This window comes from Pelodiscus sinensis, chromosome 9, assembly GCF_049634645.1.
Source record: "Pelodiscus sinensis isolate JC-2024 chromosome 9, ASM4963464v1, whole genome shotgun sequence".
NCBI classification, from domain to species: domain Eukaryota; kingdom Metazoa; phylum Chordata; order Testudines; family Trionychidae; genus Pelodiscus; species Pelodiscus sinensis.
This window is the reverse complement of record NC_134719.1, coordinates 46,559,934-46,580,752: the sequence shown is the minus strand read 5'-3', so window position 1 is coordinate 46,580,752 and position 20,819 is coordinate 46,559,934. Positions and strand designations below refer to the sequence as shown.

The window sequence follows — 20,819 nt, the reverse complement described above, 5'->3', positions numbered from 1 at the left end:
AGCATGTGGAATTGGCATTTAGGAGGGCATGAAGAAAGGAAAGGTGGCAGCTTTGCAGATCGGGCGAGGAGAGCCTAGATGGCGGTGTGTGGATGTATCTAACAGCACTGACTATAGCATTCGTTGGGAGAATTGGGAAGGAGGTCGTCGGAGATGAGATCAAAGCTGGAGTGGAGCTGTGCAGGGCCTTAAATCACTTTTGGGCGTTTTGTCCCAACAGTAAAACAGAAGTTTCACAAAATATTTTCGGAGTATTTCAGAACCTTGAAAAAACTTCCATTTGAATTCCCATCTAAAAATGTCTGAGGGGAGTATATAGAGTAGGAGACTTCTTTAACCCCAAGCCATTTTTTCACTGCCCTTATAGTTCAAAATTTGAAAGGGCACATTACAGTGTGTCCTGTTATAAGATAGCACAAAAACATTGTACCTACCATGTAGTGAAAAGGGCAATCAATGACCAGTTTTTTTGTAGCACCTGTAAAACCAGGCTCAGCTGCTACCCCCAGACCCATCTACATCATCGTTGCCTTTTCAGCTGAAGAGATTTTTTTCCAAATGCAACACCGCTGACATTTGTAATTCTACATTCACACTTAATGATACTGAACATTTTGCAAGCCTTGTTCTGTGTAAAAACGCCCTCTGCTTGATATAATGAGAACTGTCTGTTCCTTTCGATCTTTAGCATTTCACGTCTAGTTCAATTATGTACAACATGCAGCCAATTTGGGGCTCCTTTGATGGAGCGAGGAAACCAGGTAGCCTAAATCAATTGCTACTTTTGCATTTTTAAAAGGCTTTTGCCAAAGTGCATTCAAATGCACAAAGAACTAGGGGGCATTCCAGTACTTCTAACTGCTTGCGATAGAGAAAAGGACCAAATCTTCTTCCCAGTGTGTAGGCTGCCTAAAGAGACTGGACAGTGGGAAGCTCTGGTGGTGAGAGATGTAATTCTTCCCTCCAGGCTGCAGAGCAAATGTGGAGTTGCTCTGTAGCCACTGCTATAGCCTGAAGAGTACAACAGATCCAGCAGACACTGCATCCCTGGGGAAGCTGTTGGTTGGTGGTTCCATATAGACAGGGATGTACTAGTTCTGCCCCCTTCTCTGAAGAATCATATCTGCTCTAGTGCTCGGTACAGCACTCCCTTCTGGTTTCTATGAGCAAAAGAACAGCAGCAGTTATGCTGCATCTAGGGCTTTCTGTGACTGCATCACAGGACCCAAAAGAGTCCAAGATACACCTGCAGCATCAGACACACAGGGCCACTGACGGGGGCAGTTATCCTGGGGCCCAGTGATTTAAAAGGGCCCGGAGCTCCGTGCCACCACATCTCTGCTACCGTGGCCAGAGCCCCAGGCCCCTTTAAATTGCTTGAGAGTCCCATGTGGGGACCGGTTGGGAGAGGTACAGTGCAGTTGAGGTATTGCTGAGGGCTGGCTGCCTCTAGTCCTGCCCCTTCTGACTGAGGCCCCACCCCCTGGCCAGAGCAAAGTCCATCTACACATTTCCCAGGGCCCAGTGAAGTCTGTTGCCAGCCCTGCAAACATGGCAAACAATAGCCCCGATTCCAGCCTTACTTATGGTGGCCTCACACTGATTGAACTCCCTTCCATTCAGTGGAGTTGCTTTTGTTTTATCTCCGGTTAAGCCCATTATGCCCTCTTATGTTTATACACACAATTTGTGTAACAGCTGATGATTAGGAGTGGTTTATTTTCAAGTGGACTCAAGCGGTTTGCCGATGAGATGCCATCCCTGCATTAGGAAGCCTCAGAAGCAGGACCAGACTCTTTAATCTTCTGTGAAGACTAACTAAAAGGTGGTAATACTCCTGGCCCATTGAATGTTAGCTTTTATATTAAATCCTGTGGTAGTAGCATCTGTATTTGCATTCTGTTAAATGCAAGTGGGTTGTGGTTATAGTTAACAGAAATTTCTATCTTACAGGCAAGGTGCAATCATTTAGAAATCTATTTTTAATGTTATCTGAATGAAAGTGATGTGTTCTCTGAGCTAACAAAGGAACATAGTGTTCTGAGGAAAATGCACTTAGGGACTTACAAATGATTTAATTATACCTTATACAGATGAGCTGTGTCAAATATTTTGCAAGCAGATAAAGCTTTCACTTATTTTATCAACACACACACATGCACACACACAAATACTGGATGTTCAGACAGCTGGCAGATTGCTTCACCTCTCATCTTTCAGCCTTGGATGGCTTTTGTACTAGGGTTGTGAATCAGCTGGAACTGAAAAATGTTAGCGTGTCTTTGTGGGCGACTGTTCCCTGTCTGCAATCTGCTCAGTGTTTGTATTTTCAGTGATAACTGCAGACAAGTATTATGCACTTACAATAACATTGGCTGCTGGAGAATAAAGCCATACTCAAAGCATGTTAGGAATGGTGAAAAGAATTGACATAAAACCGATAATAAAGAAATGAAATGTTTTCAAGTAGGCTGAGTCAGTTATCCTGGTGCTTGGATAGTCATCTCAGCCAGGCCATCAGAAGAATTGCATTACCAGTTCTGAGAGGTTTGTAGCAATCCAATGAATGACTTAGGGCTTGGACAATGCTAGGGAATGAATGTGAGAAATAAAATTATAGGGCCGAGGACTTCAACTCAGATACCGGGCTGGGAAATAAACTATTTCAAATATCAGTTCCCCTAAAAACATTTAATATTTGGTTCTGAAGCATGTCCTTACAAAATCTCCCCTGCAGGCACCCAGCATCACAGCCATCTTATTACTTATACCCTTGTAACAGAACTCCTGGGGAGCTGCAGGAATGCTGAGCTTTACTCTCAAGGAGACGTCTGCGCTCAGAAATGTACCATTACACCAAGGCTTAGAACAATGATGGATTGGGGAAGGTACTTGTGTACAAAATAGCCATGCAATGAGGGCTGCTATCTATCAGGAACATCTGCAAAATCAGTCACTTCCTTCTAAAAGAACCCTAACCCACAACTTTGGTGTCATTTTTAGGATTTTGACCTTAATGCCAAGGCCAGCAGTTCAGCATTTCATACTGCAGTCACGCCTCATTCCAGCTATTACATGCCTCATTTCTGTTAATCTTTTCTAATTAGTTCTGCTTCTTAAGTGAAGTCTTGGAAACCAACATTTTTCTGTGCTAACAGTTAGGGCTTTGCTTTCCTGTTAAAAGATCAAAGTCCCACTTCACCTTCTGAAAGACATTTGTCCTCTCAGCATTCATTGGGATATAGTTCTAATTCAGGTTGTGTGGCTAGATTTTCTAGGGGCATTTTACTAAAAATGCTGAATTAAAACAGTGACATCAGCCACAGGAGAGTCCAGCTTATTTGTGCCTAAGTGTCCTCCTTGGTTTTTAGTCTGTGGCTGCTGTATTTGCTGCTGCTCTCTTTATACAGGAAGCGATGGAAGGAGGTTATAATGCCACTGTTGGTGGTACAGGGATTTGGAAGATGCTTCCAGAGACATTGTGCCTCAGGCAGGCACAGAGTCTCCAAGTGCCAGGAGAATACAGGACAGAGAGTAACACCTTCTGCCACCCACTGTAAGTGCACAGTGTGCACCCCACAACAGGGGCTCTAGCTCCTCCCATCCCACTCTGGAAAAGCTAGTGCTGACCATGATGCAAGCAACTGTTATGCTCACAAGGCCAAATTCAGAAGAGAGTGCAAGTTGGCTCCCCTACACACAGTTAGACTTTCCTGGACTTGCTCACCCCCACTTGGCAAGTGGGTACAAGTGTCAAGCCATCACCATAAGGTAGCTTAAGCAGATGTAACATCAACATTGTTGAAACCAGAACATTGCATCAGTTTAGCCTCCTTCTAGACTGACTGAATTTTGTACAGAGAGTGCAAGGTTGTAATTGGGGCAAGGCCGAGCACAATACTGCAGGTGTTTGTGTGGGAGGTGGTTTCTTGTACACTCTTCTACTTGTTTTCTCTTCTGCACAGAGCTAGTGACAATCTATCCATCATTTACCTTCAGTAAGAATAATGCCTGTTATATGAAGATCTCAGAGTACTTTATGATCATGAAAGAGTGAATCCTCACACCGCCTCTCGGAAGTGGATATTATTGCCATTTTACAGATGAGAAAACTGAGGGACAGGGAAATTAGTTGCTTAGGGTCACCCAGCAGGTCAGTGCCAGAGCCATGAACAGAATCCATATCACCTGACTAATAGTGCTGTGGTTTTAACTATGATATCTCCCCTTTCATGCTACTAATGCTCATGAGATATTACTGTTTGACTAAAAGAAAGCTAAGACTTGTGATTAGTGGCTTTGATATAAAAGACACAAGATATCACAGAATCATAGAAATATAGGACTGGAAGGGATCTCAATAGGTCATCTAGTCCAATTTCCTGTAATAAGGCAGGGCTAAGTATTAACTTGGCCATCCCTGAAAGGTGTTTCTCCAACCTGTTCTTAAAAACCTCTAGTAACAGAAATCTCTAATTTGCTGCAGTGCTTAACTATCCTTAAAGTTAGGAAGCTTTTCTTAATGTCTAATCTAAATGTTCCTTGCTTCAATTTTAAGTCCATAACTGCTTGTCAGTGAGTAAGAAGAACAATTTATCACCCTTCTTTTTATAACAGCATTTTACTTAAACACAGTTATGCCCTCTCCTCTCAGTCTATTCTTTCCTTAGTCAAATCATTTTTTCAACATTTCCTCATTTTCTAGGCCTTCAATAATTTTAGTTGCTCTCTTTTGGACTTTTTCCAATTTGCCCACATCTTTCTTGAAGTGCGGGTCCCAAAACTGGTCAGAGTGCTCCATGTGAGGCCTTATTAAGTGCCAAGTAGAAATAAAGAAGAATGACTTCTTATGTCTTTATAATCAACGCTATTGCTAATAAATCTCAGAATTATGTTCACTTTTTTTGCAATGATATTACTTAGTGGACTCATATTTAGTTTGTGATACACTATAACCCCCAGAGCCTTTTCTACAATACTCCTTCCTAGACAGTCCTTTCCAATTGTGTATTTGTGCAACTGACTATTCCTGCCTACGTATAGTAGTTTGCACTTGTGGGTCTCGACTCCCGCAGGGATCGCAAGCAACTGAGAGGGTGATTGCAGTAATGGAGAGGGGGGTCGCGAGCAACTGAGAGGGGGGTCATGGTATCACAAGTTTGAGAACCCCTGCCTTATTGAATTCCATTCTATTTATTCCAGACCATTTCTCCAGTTTGTCAAGATCATTTTGAATTCTAATCCTATTTTCTAAAGGACCTGAAATCTCTTCCAGCTTGGTATCATTCACAAATGTTTTGTGAGTACTCTCTGTGCCAGGAGTGGGGAACCTTTACTGGGTCAGAGGGCTGCTGACCCACAGAAAAATCAGTCGGGGGCTGCCCACAAGTGAGAAGCAAAACCAACCAACCAAACCAACCCTCATTGACATGGCCCCGACCGTGAAGAACAACACTCCACATATTCTCCTCACACACTAGAGCCGGGGATGGGGACAAGCTAGTAGATTTTGCATGCTCCAGCCCCACAGTGGGTGGTGGGGGAGGGGGGGGGCTGAAGTGCCAGTGGGCGCTCCCTAATGCTCTATGCTATTACCCAAATCATTATAAAGCTATTGACTAGAACTGGATCCAGCATAGAGCTCTATGGGACTTCACTCAATATGCCCTTCAAGCTTGATTGTGAACCATTGAAAACTATTCAACGGGTTCCCAACCAGTTTTGCATGCATGTGATGGGAGGGTCATCTTGGGCATATCACCTTAGTTTGCCTATGAAAAGGTCATTTGAGACTAGACCCATACACGGTAGGGGGAGGGAGGGGTGCAAAGGCTGCGAATGCACCATCCCATGGTCCTTGATGGGGCCAATTCCAGCTGGGCTGGGGAAGGCTGGGGCGGCGCTCTACCCAAGCCTCCCTCCCCCATGCTCTGGCTGGCTGGGGGAAAGCTGGGGCTGATTTTCCCTTTCTTCTCCAAGGAGTGAGGCTGGGGCAACGCACTGCTCCTGCCTTCCTCCAGCCAGTCAGAGCATGTGGGGAGGTGGAGGGGCGTTCACACCCTTGCAGTCTACATTTAAGAAAAAAGCCCCCCCTCTCTCCCCCACACACATAAATTCTTGTATACAGACCAGGAGACATATATCACATCTCCAGTTTCCCCCGATCCACAAGAATGTTACCCTATCAAAGCAGGATATTAGGTTGGTTTGATATGACTTGTTCCAGACAAATCCATTTTGATGGTTATTTATCACTATATTATTTTCTAGTGCAGGCAGGGGTGGCAGGTTTGTATAATTTTTGGTGGTGCCCAGAATGGGTCTAGTCCCCCCCCCCCCATTCCCTGACCACCCTGTAAGCCGATGTATATTTTATTAAATAATGTAAAAGTGAAAAGTCAGAAGCAGCACTCGCCCGCTTCAATATATTATATTGAATATTCAATATATATTGAAATATATATTTCACCCTTTTTTATATTTGCACCCTTTTTTCCTGGGTTATCCACACAAACACCATAGTAGCATAAGCATAGAAAGAACACATTGTGGAGTTCATTGTGCATCAAATATATTATATTATATTTTGTTGTATCTGTTGTGATGAAGTGGGAATGTTCTTAATGTTTTCTCTGATGGACACATAACCAGAAATAAAGTCCCCTCTCTAAGGACTTTTCCCACCATCCTCCTACCAATGGGATTAGTTTGGCTCCTACTAAACCTCCCTCATGCAACTATCCTGCAATTGCATTAACCCACTGTGTGTGACATTAATTTGGGCGGGGAGAGGCTGGGGGAAGTGTTCCCTCAGAGTTTCCTCCCATGAGCAGAATGAATTTTGTGTTGTGCACCAGTACTGAGTTTATGTGGCTTGTTTGGATGTGCTACTGTGGGACCCAAATTATTAATAAATATCTTATAAACCTCTACCCTTTCCCTCTGCTGCCATGTCTCTTCCCTTTGCTCCATCAGCTCCCCAGTGACTTCTGCCCCCAAGCCCCTCACCCTCCTCTGCTGTCCTGACTCAGATTCCTGCCTTTCTCACTGCCCTCAGCCCTCCTGAGACCTGCCCCCTTCCACCAGCCCTTCTCTCCCCGCTGTGCCCACTACTTTAGTAGCCCCACTCTGATCATGTGAGCCATCCCTCCTCATCCCCTTTCCTAAAATCTTCCTCTACACACCTGCCCTGTCTCTCTCCTCTGGTGCTGGTCCCTCCTCTGCAGGAGTCTTTCCTTCTGCTTCGCCCCCAGAATCCTCTGGCACCTGCACCTTCCCTTACCGCTGCACCCTCCTGGTGCCTCCCTTCCCTCACTGCCCCTGCCCCCTTTGCCCTCTTTTTCCTGATGCCCACCCCATCACCACCCTCTGTCCCCGTTCCCCTCATGCCCCTGTGCCCTCACACATGACTTGCTCCATCCCCGCCTTCCTCAAGCCCACCCCTTCTTTCAAGCCTTCTCCCAGCACCTCCTCCTCCCCCCTCTAGCCCCCAATGCCTTTACCCTCTCCTCTCCCAGCATCACCCTGTCCCACCTTCCACTGACACCTCCCCTCCTGCCCTTTTCCTCAGTCTCCACTTGGCCACCTGGCTAGGGTTACCAGATGGTTGAAAGAAAAATACCAACCCCCTCCCCCCCCCCAAAAAAAAACCACAGGGGAAAAATTCTGTTGAAGGAAAAAAAGGGGAGGGGGCAGAGACCAAAGCTGTTGAGAAAAAAAAGAATTAAAATAAAATAAAATAAAATAAAATAAAATAAAATAAAATAAAACAGGATGTCCCCTTTAAGAGTGAGTGCAGGGATAGGAACAGGGGAGTGATTGAGCACTAAGACACACGGGAAGAATTGCTTCCCCTAGGTCTTTTGGCTGGCAGCCATTTTGTGCCAGCAGCCTTGGGGAACCAGGTAAGCATGGGGGCTGAGGCCGGGGCACTGGGGGTGTTGGGGCTGGAGAGGGGCGGGGAGGAGTCCGGTCACTGAATGTTTGTAGGGTTGCCAGCTGCCTGGCATTTTCGCCTCCTGGCTGGGAAAAAGATCAGAAGATACCGGACATTTCAGGTGTCTGGTATTCTCTGATTTTTTTTACCGGACAGGAAGCAAAAATACCATACTGTCTGGGTGAATACTGGACACCTGGTAACCCTATACCTGGCATTTGTCTCTCCTGCACCCTGTCCCTTGGTACCTTCCCCTTTCTTCTCCTGACCTGCCCCCTTCACCTCAGCACAAGCCCCTTCCTCCCCACCCTACCCTACCTTCTTCCTTCCAGTTTGCAGTGCTGGAGTCTGTGATAGGGCCCCAGATGCTTCTGGGGCTCCAGACCACTTGCCAGGCCCGGAGCTGTGTTGCGTGGTTTTAAAGTCCCCAGCCATGTCGTCACACCACGCCCGGGCATCTCCCCTCTCAGCTGTTGCGTGGCATTTCAGCATGCTGTGCATGCACTCCAGAGCCAGGGGGGACACTCTGGGTCCGGGGGGAGGATGCGCGGGGGTTTGGGGTACGGAGCCTGCTCCAGGCAAGGGAGAGACCCAGCTCCAAATATTGGTGGAGCAGGGCCCCCGGCTCTGAATATTCCTAGAGCATGGGCTCCACAAGCCCATATAACTCACCGCCTATGAGTGCAGGAGTCTGCAACCTCTGGCTCTAGAGCCAAATATGGCTCAGCACGGAACCAAATTCGGCTCTTTTGTCATTCTCAAAATATACACAACTTTGTAAATTAAAATGAAAAATTAATTCAAAAGTTTAAAAACACATAATTGCTCATTCAAAGAGGATTTTTTTTTGTTTATTTCACCTTTAACTACTCATCTTAGCAACCATCCATCCTCTCCACTCATTGGGGGTCATACACATGTAACCACCACCAGCCAGATTTGAACCTGGGACCTCTGGAGCTGAGTATAGGAGCCTCTACCCTCTGAGCTAAAAGCTAACTGGCTCTTAACTTATGCTGTAGAGGTCTCTTGATCTTAATTGTTGCTATGATCTAGGTACTGCTTGCATTGCTCAGTAACCACACAAGGTGGGCGGGTTACACATATACTCTTTTTATTTGATTGCTGAACAAACCTTTCCATCTTCATATGTGATGGTGAACTCTGCAGTCCCCTAACAGTAAAAATGGCAAAGAGAAAGAGAGATGATGAGTAACAACATTTTCAAAAGGAGTGGAAAGATTCTATGCATTTGTGGAGAGGTCTGGGCCTCTACACTGTCTTATTTGTAGTGAGAGACTGTTCTCAAACAAACAAACAAACAAACAAAAAAAGCCACAATACCCCAATGGTGATGCATGAAAAAAGCCTGTGAGGAGCTGCAGTGAAAAATGAACATTAGACAAAATGGCCTGCTGGCATGGTCAAAAAAGGGTGAGAGCTTAAACTCTACAAGTTTTGCGGGCTCATACAGCATTATTCAATAGGTAAACCCTCTCACTGACAGGGATTATGTGAAGAAATGCACGCTAAAAATTGGTCATGAACTATTTAACGAGCTTCACCACAAGGACAAAAATCATACAAAAAATTCAAGACAAGTCGTTATCGGCAAAAACAGTTCATGACAGAGCTGTGAAAAGGGCCCATCAAATTGACAAGAAACAAATGCAAAATTTGAGTACAGCTACTTATTTTTCATTTGCTTTGGACAAGACAACCTATCTATGTGACATTAATCAGTTGTGTATTCTGGGATGATATATTTGTGGAAATGCTGTGGACAAAGAAATGACTGAGATAATACCAATTAAAAATCAAACAAGGGGCAACAACATTCTTAAAACTGTGATGAACTTTGTAAATAAGAAAGAAATACAGTTGGATAATCTTGTGTCTGTGTGTGTTTGTATGGTGCACTTAACACGGTCAACAAATACAGGGGATTCTTTACTCTTGGTCAGAACAGCTGAACCGCTCACTTTTGAACTTCTATTGCATTGCGCATCAGAAGGCACTTTGTGCACAATGTGGAATGAAACTCAGAAATGTAAGGGGACTGGTTGTTCGCATTGTCAGTTGGATTCTTGCCAGAGACCTTAATCACTGTCAATTTCAGTCCCTGCTTGAGGACGTAAATTCCGAATACCCCAATCTACTAATGCACAGCAGTGTTTGCTGGTTATCTCATGGAAAAGTTTTGTCTCATTTTGCCACCTGCATTAATGTGATTAAGTCATTTTTGAATATGAAAGGTATCAACCACAACGAGCTTTCAGACTGTGACTGATTGCTTACGTTTTTCTATCTTGTCGACATAACAGCCATTTGAAGGAGTTGAACCTTAAGGTACAAGGACAAGGATATAAAGTCCTGACTCTGCAGCAGGCAGTGTTTGGATTTGAGTCAAAAATTGACTGCTTTCATCAAAGATATTGAGATGGGCAAACTGGCACATTTTGAAAGATTACAAATGTTTTATGATTCACGTCAGAGAGAATCCAAATAACAGCCTTGATTTGCAGCAGCTTGCTGGGTTTCTTTCTGAGCTCCTAAGGGCATTCAAGTCAACTTTATGTTGACTTTTGCAAACACAGTTCTCTGTTTATGATTCATCCACAGAACACATACATTGACGAACTGAATTTGACAGTCTTTCCAGGCATCTCAGTCAGTGATTTGGACGTGGAAATAGCAGATTTCAAAGAGTTGGAAAAATTCTGGGTGGAAAAATTCATCAAGCTGAATTCTGATTTAGAATGTCTTGGTCAACAACGTGCAGAATTGGCAAATCTGCACAAATGGGCTAACATGAAGAAATTGGAGCACAATGATAATCTGATTCTGCAAATTTGGAAGGAACTTCCTGTCACATAGAACACCATGCAGAATGTCAGTTTGGCCTTACTTTCAATGTTTGGTTCCACCTATATGTGTGACAAACTTTCTCTCATTTGAACCACATCAAAGGTAATTTCCATTTAAGATTGACAGAAGACAGCCAGAATGCATGCATGAAGCTGAATTTGACCAATTATGATGTAAGCTTTAAATAAATGCGCGAAAAGATGCAGTAGCAGAAGTTCCATTAAATAAAATCTTTGAGTACAATGTTTCACTTATGGTATTGTTAAACATGTCAATTATTAGAAATATCAAGTTATACATTTTCAGTCATGCAAATGGGCATTCTTATACTGGCTCTTTGTTGACCACTTGTTCTGAATTTTGATGTAGTTTGGCTCTTTGGTTTGAAAAGGTTGTCAATCCTTGTTCTAGGGGCTTACCAATTCTTTGATTAGTTACTCAGATATTGTTCTGTGTACTTAAGTAAAGCTGACTAGACTTTATTTCCTCAGGCTGCTCTTATTCTCCTTTTTATAGATAGGTACTATATTTGTCCATTTCCATTCCTCTGGGATCTCTCCTGTCCTCCAGAAGTTCTCAGAGATAATTGCTAATAGGTGAGAGATCTTTTCAGCCAATTCCTTAAGTATTCTAGGATGTATTTCATCAGGTTTTGCTGACTTGAAGTTATCTAAATTGTCTATGTAATTGTTAACCTGTTCTAGCCCTATTTTAGCCAGAGATCTTACCCCATTTACACTTAGTTCATGTTAGTTGTCTGATCGCTACTAATCTTTCTGGTGAAAACTGAAACAAAACAAGGCATTCAACATTTCAGCCATTATTGCATTTTCTTTATTGCCTTTCCTGCTTCATTGAGTAATAGATCTAATCTGTCCTTGATCTTCCTCTTGCTTCCAATAATCTGTAAAAAAAAAGTTTTACTTTTTATAACCTTAGCTAATTTAATCTCAATTTCTCCCTTCGCCTTTCTAATTTTGTCCCTACATGCTAGCTTTGCTTTATCTTATTCCTTCATATTTTGTACTTCATACTAGTTTCCACTCTTTTGTAGGACTCTTTTGAGTTTCAGATCATTGAAGATCTCCTGACTAAAGCAGGGTGATCTCTGATCCTACTTCCTATATTTCTTGCACATTGGGTCAATTTACTCTTATTCCATTACAGCCGGTCCCCAAGTTACGAACAAGTTACGGACCAAACACTTGGCCGTAACTCAAAATGTTCGTAAGTCAGACCCCATTGAGTTACATTGCAACTGCGCTGTTCATCAGCATGGGTCATGTTCGTAACTCGGGGACCATCTTTTATGACTGCTTAATGGGGAGGTTTGGCCGTAAATGCGAACGGTCGTAAATTGACTGTTTGCAACTCGGGGATCGCCTGTATTAGTATTTCTTTAAAACATTGCCAGTTCCCATGACCTCTTTCCCCCCTGGCTTGCTTCCTACAGGGGTTTTAGCTAGCAATTCTCTGAGGGTATGTCTACACTACAATGTTAGTTCGAACTAACGGACGTTAGTTCGAACTAACATTCATAGCCGCTACACTAGCGCTCCGCTAGTTGGAATTTGAATCGAACTAGTGGAGCACTTAGTTCGAACTAGGAAAACCTCATTTTATGAGGATTAAGCCTAGTTCGAACTAGCTAGTTCGAATTAAGGGGTGTGTAGCCCCTTAATTCGAACTAGTGGGAGGCTAGCCCTCCCCAGATTTCCCTGGTGGCCACTCTGGCCAACACCAGGGAAACTCTATGCCCCCTTCCCGGCCCCGGACCCCTTAAAGGGGCACGGGCTGGCTACGGTGCCCGTGCCAGGTGCAAGCCTGCCAGCACCCAGCCAGCAGACCCTGCACCTGGCACGGCACAGAGCCACCCACCCGATGTCCCCCAGCCCACCCCCTCTTCCCGGAACCAGGCTGGCGGCTCCCGGGAGCTTGCCCTGGACCGCAAGAGGCGGGCACCTTCCTGGGCTAGTGCGGACATCGTGGACCTCGTCCACGATCTCCGCACTAGGCACAGGAAAGTGGCCGGCTAGGACAGGAGAGCTGCCAGCCTGGCCACCCAGGAGCAGGTGTGCATGAAAATCAAGGGGGTCCACTGAGACCCCCGACCCTGAGCCCTGAGCTTACAATGGCCGTCCTGGGTCAGACCAAAGGTCCATCTAGCCCAGTAGCCTGTCTGCCGACAGCGGCCAACCCTAGGGACTCTGGAGGGGATGGACCGAAGACAGTGACCAAGCCATTTGTCTTGTGCCATCCCTCTCCAGCCTTCCACAAACTTTGGGTAGGGACACCACTCCTACCCCCTGGCTAAGACTACTCCATGGACCCAACCTCCATGACTTGATCTCACTTCCCTTTAAATTCTGTTCTAGTTGTAGCCTTCACAGCCTCCTGCAGCAAGGAGTTCCACAGGTTAACTATTTGCTTTGTGAAGAACAACTTTCTCTTACTAGTTTCAAGCCTGCTACCCATTCCTTTCCTTTGGTGTCCTCTAGTCCTTCTATTATGGGAACTCATGAAGAACTTTTCTGTGTGCACCCTCTCCACCCAACCCCTGCTTTTAGAGACCTCTATCCTGTCCCCGCTCCATCTCCTCTTTTCTAAGCTGAACAGTCCCAGTCTCTGTAGCCTCTCTTCATATGGGACCTGTTCCCAACCCCTGATCATGTTAGTTGCCCTTCCCCTCTCCCAGCCTTTCTCTTCCCCTCTCCCACCTCCTTTTCCCAGTCTCCCCCAGTTTTGTTCAATAAAGACAGAGTCAATGTTGGAAGAAACGTTATCTTTATTTTGTATATCAATAAGAAGGGAGGCTAGGGAAGGGTAAGTGGAAGGAGGTGAGGGAGGAATGGGGTACGAGCCCCCGATGGGGAGGACTGGGCTGGCTCTGCGGGCTTCTGGGGGTGGAAGCTCTCTGATTGCCTCCTCTCCCCAGATGGCAGCCTGCGGCAAGTGCAGCCGGTCTGATGGCCAAGTGGTGTGATGTGCCCAGTGTGGGTACTCCGGGCAATCCAAGCCAGGACTGCTTTGAAAGTGGGGCACCCCTTAGAACTGTCTGTCCGGGGTGGGGGTTGGGACACTTTAAGCGCAGCCCTCAGCTAGCCGGAGACAGCATCTCCACGCTCTAAGTCCTCCTCTGATGCCCTGCCGGCACTGCTTCCGGCCATCCTTAAGCCCTGTTCAGGGTCCACTCAATGTGGACTTGCTAGTTCGAATTAGCAAAACGCTAATTCGAACTAGTTTTCAGTTCTAGACGCGTTAGTTCGAATTAGCTTAGTTCGAATTAACTAATTCGAACTAAGTTAGTTCGAATTAACGTTGTAGTGTAGACGTACCCTGAGTTTCCTAAGGACTGCCCTCTAGAAGGCCATTGAATTTATTCTGTTGTTCTCCCTCTTGCCTTTCCTTAGACTCAAGAACTCTGATTTTGTTAGTGAAATCAATGGGGAATTGAAACAGAAAAATATCCTCCTGGTACAGAGCCTTTATTGGAACATGAGATTTCTTTGGAACACTACACCAAATACAGACTAAAAGCCTTTAGTATCTCCTCAGCCTTAAGGTTCCTAACTGCAGTGCCACCACTACACTAGACCAATGCTTTTTCTCCCAAGTAATATATCTAAAAGAGCAATGAGTAAAACCTTAGGGCAGACCCTGACCAGCATTGTTCAGATGTACAGGGAAAGGACACAAGGAGCTTATCACACTTGTACTTATGTGCAGAAACCAGCCAAAAGCTTACTGAGGTGCTCCTGGCTAGATCAACCCCAAAGTGGATAGAGACAGATGGGGCCACAGTGACCCTTCCAAAAGGAGAATACACTGCCACTCCTGTGTATGATTTCTGGGAGAGCCCAGGAAAACTTGGTCAATGGCCCCAGTGGCAGCACACTGCTGGTAGGCTTGAGGAAGCATCACAAGGTTTAGCTTTAGATCTTCACATATAGAATGGGAATCGACTGTCTAGGAAGGAGTACGGCAGAAACAGATTTAGGGGTCATAGTGGACCACAAGCTAAATATGAGTCAACAGTGTGATGTTGTTGCAAAAAAAAGCAAACATGATTTTGAGATGCATTAACAGGAGTGTTGTGAGCAAGACCGGAGAAGTTGTTCTTCCGCTCTACTCTGCACTGATTAGGCCTCAACTGGAGTATTGTGTCCAGTTCTGGGCACCACATTTCAAGAAAGATGTGGAGAAATTGGAGAAGGTCCAGAGGAGAGCAACAAAAATGATTAAAGGTCTAGAAAACATGACCTATGAGGGAAGACTGGAAGAACTGGGCTTGTTTAGTTTAGAAAAGAGAAGAATGAGAGGAGACATGTAGCAGTTTTCAAGTATCTTAAGGGGTGGTGCAAGGAGGAGGGAGAAAATTGTTCTACTTGGCCTTTGAGGATAGGACAAGAAGCAATGGGATTAAATTACAGCAAGGGGGAGGGGTTAGGTTGGACATTAGGAAAAACTTCCAACAGGGTGGTCAAACACTAGAATAAATTGCCTAGGGTGGTTGTGGAATCTCCATCATTGGAGATATTTAAGAGGAGGTTGGACAGACCCCTGTCAGGGTTGATCTAGACTGTGCTTGATCCCGTCATGAAGGCAGGGGACTGGACTCGATGACCTCTTGAGGTCCCTTCCAGTCCTAGTATTCTGTGATTCTTTGTAACCAGTTTGATTCCCCTCTCTACGCACAAAAATCAGTATCCATTTCACTACATAATAAACATAGCCAGTCAGTAGATCTGTGATTTCTACTGCCGATTTGAAAGGATTTCAGTTGCATGGCAATTCTTTTTCTGATTAACACTCCTTGCACTCATTATCACCTCAGACCAGCCACCCACCATCATCCTCAACCTGCCATCCTGTAGGCCTGCTGTCATGCTGATTGGTTAGTTGCAATAATTACTAGAGGCACGTAACTGGTGAGGTGTGAACAGTAATGGCAGGAGGCATCTGAACCTCTAGCAAGAGAAACACTAAGCTACAGCTGATGCCTTAGCCAAATTGCAGAATATTTTCAAATTCGTGGAATCTGAGGGAAAAATTAATGTTTTAATGAAACAGAACAGTCTAGGAATTGATCACTTAGAACAGCTTCCTAAGAACAGTGCTGCTGCTGCAGGTTGAGCTTAGTTTCAGATGCTACTTACGTTCAAATTTTTTAAAATGATAGAAAGCATAGGATTAAAGCATTGAATGTCATGCTCTCAGCCATGTCAGAGGAGTGTCTTTGTTATCTAATCCAGAGGGTCCCGATTACAGGACAAGTCCACCTAGGGGTATGGAGGGCCATCAGCTAGGAACACTTAGAAATTTCACCTTTAACTTGTTTGTTCACGGTCGCATGTGACAATCCCACAGCTGTTATGCTTATAAGAAGCACGTGGGATCTTTCTAGGGTAACATTTCCCAAACTATGGGCTGCAGCCTGGTACCTGGCCACGGGAAAAAAATACCGGGCCTCAGCGTGGCTGCTGGGAGGGAAGCGGGGCGGGGCAGGCTGGGAGGATGTGTGTGTGAAGGGGGGACGACAGGCAACTGGGAAGCAGGGTTGGGGGCAGCAGGGCTGTCCAGCAGAGATCGGGGCAGGTGGGCAGGTGGCGGAAGCAGGGGTGGACGGGGGGCAGTGGGGCTGGCTGGGGGAGATTGGGAGGAGGAGGCCTGGAGAACCAGCCTCTGGAAGCAGGTCTGGATGGGGGCAGCAAGCTGGCCAGGGGACAGGGTGAGGTGTGTGTGCTGGACGGGAGAGATTGTGAGGAAGAGGAAGGGAGAACCAGCCGCCGGAAGCAGGGCTGGATAGGGGCAGCGGGGCTGGCCAGGGAAGATCAGGAGGAGAAGCCAGGAGGGAGGGGGAGAGGAGCAAATCGGCTGGTGGGAAGCGGAACTGACCCGAGCACATGCAGACCCGGTTACATGAGTGAGTCCAGCCCTGGGGATTCCATTTTGCACCCCCCCCATACTATTCCTCCAATAGTTGCAAACTGCGTGGCTGGTAGACACACTCATGCAGAATGAGCACATGGACCAGCTAGGCAGTTCGCAGCTACGGACTGATACAAAACTTACGTAATTAGAAAATACCAGACATTTTATATGTCTGGTATTTTCTCAATTTGTTTCCCGGACAAAACCCTCAAATATTGGATTGTCTGGGACAAAACTGGACACCTGGCAACCCTATCCCTCCTTGTACCCTCCCTTCTAGCCAGATGCCCTCCCCCCAATCTGCTCCTGCTCCCGCCTCCTGGAGTGCCCATGAGGCGCCGGGTCCCCCAAGCCCTGGCCCAGGCTGGGTGGAGGATGCAGCCGGGTGAAACACGGAAAATTTATTATTTTTAATTCTTTTTTTATATGCGTTTACATTTTTGGGCTGCAAAAAACAGTACTGAAAAAAAACGGGTTCCAACTAAAGTAAAAAGTTTGGGAAACCCTGGTCTATCCAGCTTTCTATCCACCTTACAGTCTATTTATCCAATTCATATTCTCTTAACTTGCTGGCAAGAATATTGTGGTTGACTGTATCAAAAGCTTTGCTAAAGCTGGCACTGGGGGTTTGGGGAGGACCAGAAACAACTTATTTGAATATTCATAATTGCTTAATGAATATGCAAATATGCAAATGCATGTTACCAGTCCTCCAAAAGCTCATGAATGGATTTACTGGTATCCATGTCAAAAAGTTTGGGAACTCCTGTTCTAGGGGAAAAGGCAATATATGCCACATTTATTGAGAATGCAAAGAAAAAAGCATGTGCATTCACACACACACACACACACACACACACACACACACTGTTGATGTTATTGCAATCTAATGGCCAGCTAGGCTGAGTGTGAGGGAGGATCCAAATGCTCCATTGGTCTGGACCGATGCTCCACATCTTGGCAGGACGGAACCCAAAGCTTCATGGCAGGACACCCCATCTTGTTTAGAAATCCCTTTGTATGCAAGTCCATGGATCTTGCTGTATCATGTTGTAATCAGTCACTTTGCAACATATGTTTATGTGGAAATTGTTTTCATGGTGGTTTTACATCAGTCTGGTGATGACCTTTCTGGGGATTGCCCTACAATGATTTGTTTGGGATTTGCTAACTTTTCACATTGGGAGTGCTTGTTTCTAACTTCAGGGTCATCAATCTGCTCCTCCTTAGTCATCAAATACAATGGGTACATCTTAGTGTTCCTGAGTCTTCAGCCCCTCCTCTGACCATCTGTATGCTGTGCTGCCTTGAGACTAATCTCTTTTCAAACACTCACTTTCTTCACAGAAATGACATAGTTGCTTCACACAAGCAAGAATTACACACTTGCCTTTGTAAAAACAAATCTAGCACAAAATATTTTAAGTTTAAAGTTAACTAAGACTATTATAAATTCTTCCATAATACAAAAAAAATTGTACACTCTTCAGTTAAAGAAGAAAACATTCCTAATGGTAACAGAGTGACCATAATAAGTCACAAGGATCCTTCAGATCTTTCCTGCTTGGATAACAGTGACAGACAGAAACAGCCTATCTGATGCCTGACGACACTTGTCAGAAAGGGTGACTGATAGGCTACACTGAGTCACATTACATTACATAAGACTACATTTTAGCTACATGGTTAATGTCCAAAGATTTTTGAGACATATGTGAGCTTTTAGGCATGTGACGTCCAGTAAAGTTAATAGGAAATATGCAATTAAACTGTACATGCCACTGAAAATGATTTGGGTGTCTATTTTTATTAGGTCTCTTTGGCAGGGCCTATCAAGAAAGTTAAGAGTATCCAGTAGTGGTGTGTTCCCAAAAGAGCACTGTTTGCCAGAAGCTGGAGATGGGCTATAGGGAATGGATGAGTTGATTATTACCTGTTCTGTTCAGTCCCTCTGGTGCATCTGCACTGGTCACTGTTGGAAGACAGGACACTGGACTAGTGGAACCTTTGTGGGTCTGACCCACAATGGCCATTCTTATGTTCATTAGCTAATGCATGTCTCATTGAGGTTCTGAAATCTCAACAGTCTGGTTATTCCTCTAAATCATCGTGGCCTGATGCTGAAGTGGGGCAGAAGAGTCATACCTCTTCCGAGGGACGTCACTTCTGAAGGCACATGAATTTCAGTAGGATTCTGGATGGTCACAGATTTCCACCCCCATAGATTCATATGCAGGATCAAGGCCTTACTTTAGATTCTGACACCCTCAAGGCATGTTGAGGAGGGACTCACTCCAGCAGGAGACGCCATTGCTACGATGTGAGTAAAATACTGCTTGTCATGAGTAAGAGTCTCAGAAACTGGCCATATGTGAGCTGTACATCCACTCCCACTCCTCCTCCTCTCCAGAGGACGTCTCTCTCCAAGGATCTTGCTAGAAGAAGAGTTGACTTGTGGGTACTGTGTTTTGTTTGTGCCCTGATTGTATTTCTTGGGCTCAACCCTTTATCCTCTGTGTATTTTGCTTATTAGAAAAGTATCTGTAGTGTTATCCAAATCTGAGTCTTACATCTCAAATACTGACAGCTCTTAATATATTCCAGGTACTGAGTCCTTTCACCACAGATAGATACTTAACATTCATTGTAATCACATGTTAAAAATGAACGTTCAGATCACATATTCTTGCCTAAAGATGGGCCATACCAATTGCTCAGTATGCTACTCTCTTTCAGAAATAACGGTAGGATGGTGTTTGTACAGCATCCAGCACAATGGAGCCCTGGTCCATGATGGGGGCTCCCAAGGGTTACTGCAACACAAATCATCATCATGTCAGGGAGCTATTATATCTGTCTCCCTGATTATTTGCCTCTGGACCAATATCTCAGGTTTTACCAGCTAAACTTAAGATATTAGTGTTCTATCCAGTTTAAAGGGTTTTAAAATATAAAGGGCCGGATCCAATTTACATTAAGCCAACAGTTGTGGAGGTTTGGTTTGGTTTTATTTTCATTGTCTTAATGGGAGCTGGATTTGGTCATAGGACATAAAACATCTTAAAAAGTTAAATGGAGGGTTTTTTTGTTAATTTGTTTTCTGCTTTGTACAGAGCTTAGAGGATTTGATCCAGCCCCCACGGAAGGCAATAGTGAAGTCCCCGTTCAGTGGTGCAAAATCAAGCCAATAAAGCACATTGGGACATACAATGTGAAGGGTAGTATGAGATTGATTACTCAAGCTGCTGAATGCTCTGGCCTACACATGAATATTAATAGAGCCCTGCATGGATACAGAATTGGTATCCACATCAGCATCTGCAAAAATGATCTGCGGATACCCACATCTATGGATATGGTTACCCATGGATATAAAGCAGATATCCACAAATTTGCAGAGTTCTAGATACAAAATGTAGCTGCATCTATATCAGCAAAAATGAGCTGTGGGTTTGCTGGACTCTTAGCATTACTGCTGAAATCAGTGGGATTTGTCACATGCTTAAAGTTAAGCACATGCTTACTTTCTGTGCGGAACTGGAGGCAGATCACTCAGCACTTTTTAGGATCAAGCTGTGCAGGACAGATATATGCTATTTCTAGAAGTATGGCATATTGATGGCAATGTAAGGTACATTGACAACATTTATTTGTCAGGTAAGCAACATCTCTGACCTACAATGGGTCCCAGAATACCCCTGTTTAGAGTTACAAACTTCAGCATTGTGTAGCACGAAGAGCAACCTCGCAGAACAAAAAGAGCCAGGTTACTTGGAATTAATATTATTGAAATATTACATCAGTGACTAGAGACTTTAGTCTTATTTGCGCAATACTAGAATTGGAATATGTGAAAGATGAGAAAAAGAGTAACCAAGGGGCAACAATTTCGAACAGATACCCCTGTCAGCTGGACTTCTCTCTAGCTTTAACACTTGCATTGTTGCCCTGACTGCATCCCAGTGGCTATGTTCTGCTTTTGCATATCTTGGTCTGTCTCTCTCAACTCTCAATGACACTGTTTTATCATTGAAATATTTTCTCTTTCGACCTGTACTGAGTATTTACAGGGTTTTCCTCTTCC

At 44.7% G+C, this 20,819-nt stretch overlaps 1 protein-coding gene across 1 annotated transcript in view; it reads left to right on the top strand.

Moving 5' to 3' along the window:
* Window positions 1-20,819, top strand: part of CRB1 (crumbs cell polarity complex component 1) — a 173,655-nt gene that overhangs the window by 24,641 nt on the left and 128,195 nt on the right. The gene's annotated exons all lie outside the window — the stretch shown is intronic.